This window comes from Glycine max, chromosome 19 (assembly GCF_000004515.6).
Source record: "Glycine max cultivar Williams 82 chromosome 19, Glycine_max_v4.0, whole genome shotgun sequence".
Classification (NCBI taxonomy): domain Eukaryota; kingdom Viridiplantae; phylum Streptophyta; class Magnoliopsida; order Fabales; family Fabaceae; genus Glycine; species Glycine max.
The window spans coordinates 50,000,805-50,004,204 of record NC_038255.2 but is presented as its reverse complement, the minus strand read 5'-3'; the positions used below and the strand labels follow the sequence as shown (position 1 = coordinate 50,004,204).

Genomic DNA, 3,400 nt, shown 5'->3' with positions numbered 1-3,400 from the left:
AATTATCTTTATCGTGATAAATTTTTATGGAAAATCGTAAGATCATATAGAGTGTGTATTCCATAATAATAGTAACAATAGTTAAAATTTATTAAAATGGTAAAATCATAATTTTTGTAATCAATAATAGAAAAAGTGTTTAAAATAGTATATCCGAAATTATATTAATATTATTTGTCTATTTTCCCCCGGTCTGTATATTATCTTGGATTGCAGATTGGTCCAGCCAATGAACTCATCCTTAATTCCTCATCCACAATCTGTGACCTGTCCCCGCCAGGGAACCACATTCACATTCCTTTCGACACACCCTTTTCATCTTCCTCCTCTTACTTCAGTTCTCCCCGTTTGTCCATGAAGCCACAACAACATCAATGACAACAACAGTTTCCACCGACTTCCTCCCCACCCCAACCGCACCATTTCCCCTTCTAATTCCAACCGCACTCTTTCTTCCGTTTCCAATTTCAAAGACACCCATCTCCTCAAATCCCTCACCCATCTGCAAAGCCAACCGAATCGATTCCGCATGCATACCAAGTGCTCGACCGAATGAAAAATAAGGGTTTTTCACCCGATATCGTCACCTACAACATTCTCATTGGTTCCCTTTGTTCCCGGGGAATGCTCCATGCAGCTCTTGAGTTTAAGAACCAGTTGCTGAAAGAAAACTTCAACCCCACCGTGGTTACCTACACCATTTTAATTGAAGCAACTCTTTTACAGGGTGGGATTGATGAGGCAATAAAGCTCTTGGATGAGATGTTTGAGATTAATCTTCAACCTGATGTGTTCCCTTACAACTCCATCATAATATGTGCAGAGAAGGTTACGTGGATCGTGCGTTTGAGGTTATTAGCAGCATAAGTAGCAAGGGTTATGCCCTGGATGTCATAACTTATAACATTCTCCTGCGGAGTCTTTAGAATCAAGGGAAATGGGAGGCGGGTTTTGAATTGATGTCTGACATGGTTGCAAAAGGTTGTGAGGCTAACGTTGTGACGTACAGTGTTTTGATTAGTTCACTCTGTCGCGATGGGAAGGTTGAGGAGGGGGTGGGTTTGTTGAAGGATATGAAGAAAAAAGGTTTGGAACCTGATGGTTATTGCTATGACCCTTTGATTGCTGTTTTGTGCAAAGAGGGTAGAGTGGATTTGGCTATTGAGGTGTTGGATGTTATGATCTCGGACGGTTGCGTGCCGGATATTGTGAACTATAACACCATATTGGCTTGTTTGTGTAAGCAAAAAAGAGCTGATGAGGCTTTGAGCATTTTTGAGAAGTTGGGTGAAGTGGGGTGTTCTCCCAATGCTAGTTCCTACAACACAGTGTTCAGCGCTCTAGGGAGTAGTGGGCATAAAGTTAGAGCATTGGGGATGATTTTGGAGATGTTGGACTGTTGATCCCGATGTGATCGCGTATAATTCGCTTATATCTTGTTTGTGCAGGGATGGGATGGTGGATGAGGCCATTGAGTTGTTGGTGGACATGGAGATGGAGAGTAGTGAGTGTAAGCCAAGTGTTGTTAGTTACAACATTGTTCTTCTTGGGTTGTGCAGAGTGGGTAGAGTTAGTGATGCTACTGAAGTGTTGGCTGCGATGGTGGACAAAGGGTGTCTGCCAAATGAAACTACTTACACTTTTTTGATCGAAGGGATTGGTTTTGGGGGGTGGCTGAATGATGCTAGGGACTTGGCTACAACCCTTGTTAATATGGATGCTATTTCTGAACATTCATTTGAACGATTGTACAAAACATTTTGCAAGCTTGATGTGTACAGACAGCTTAATTTGTCTGACTAATTAACAACTACTGGGGATTTATTTATCCAAGAATTGCCCATGAACTTTTTGTTTTGTTTCAGTTTTCCCACCAGTCTTTGGTTAATTTTAGCTTTCTGTTCGGAGTATAGAGGACGGATGATGTCCACAGTCCACCAGTCTTTGTCATCTCTCTGTGCTTGTCCTTTTTGACGGCAAAGAAAGTTGTATATGACTCTGAATGCTAGATGGACTTGGAGATGGATTTTGGGGAGCCATAATGACTTTTTATGTGAAGAATTTGTATTGTTGCTGCGATTTTTGACCTTTTTTGGGGTTAAGATTTTGGACCATTGTATTCCTTCCAACTCTTAGAAAATCTTGCTGCTTTGACTGTGCATTGCAATGAGCCAAGGAATGGCGGAGAGAGTAGGGACATTGTTGCATAGTAGTGGGTAATTTGTATGACAATGTTGTTTAGTAGAATGTATATGTGGATTTATATGATTTTTAAAATAATTATCAATTAAAAATAATACAATATAGTTTGACGGAATACACTCTCTCAGTCTTTCTACACGAATTTGGGAAATCCTTTTTGTATGGATGAACATTTTTTCTCCGTAATTTGTAGGAGGACTTAGTTTAAACTTCATTCTCATTATTTATAGACCTAATACAATATCGAGCTTGCTAAGAGCATTTTCAAGGAATGCAGTTTAAACAACTCATTGAGTTTTTTATTTTCTATTAATTGACTTTTATAACATCATATCATATTTAAACAATTTATATACATTTTATTCTGATATATAATTTTAAGTAATCATTAAATGTCCTATATTTTTATTCACACTTACTTTTATTTTAATTAACATTTAAGTTCAATTATTCTAATTGAGACAAGAAAATATTATTTTAATCGTAAACAATTGTTGATTATAGAAACAACAAAGCTTAGTTTTAAGTAACACAACTTGACAAGTAAATCATTTTCAATGTTAAAAAGAAGCAATAATATCAAATAAGCAACTCGTCAAGTAATAAACGCTAAAAATATTTTAACATCCAATGAAGTTTCAAGGAACAACATCTTAAATCAATATATATTGATTATAATTTTGTAACTTTTACCTAATCTTATCAGTCATTTTTAATAGATTATTTGTTTATTCTTAAATAACGTACATGTCTTTTGTTTTAGGTTTAATTATATTTTTATATTTGTTTTCTCAATTTTGCAAATTTCACCCTTTCATTTTTATACAAATTTGATACCACTATTTTAATTATATAACTTTTATCCATCTATTAATTTAACATTCTATAGATATTAGAGTATTGTGTCCTTACATTCAAAATATCATTTTTAGCTAATTAATAATTTATTTTTAAAATATCGCTTTCATTTAATATATCCCAGATGTAAGGACACAATACCTCAGTAACCTCTCTAGTCGGGTATTATGTTCTTGCACCAGCGTATTGTATACTAGGAAAAATAATAAAATTTGATTTAAAATATAACTTATATATTTATTATGAATTTTAATCAAAATTTAATTGATATATTTAAAAGCATAAATTATAGTTTTATAAAATAATGTTAAAATACTACAGTAGTACTAGTTAACAACAA

The 3,400-nt window shown here is 34.8% G+C and overlaps 1 pseudogene; it reads left to right on the top strand.

The window, feature by feature from the left end:
• The first annotated feature begins 219 nt into the window (after window positions 1-219).
• Window positions 220-2,294, top strand: LOC100787204 (pentatricopeptide repeat-containing protein At3g04760, chloroplastic-like; annotated as a pseudogene).
• The last annotated feature ends 1,106 nt before the right edge of the window (window positions 2,295-3,400 follow it).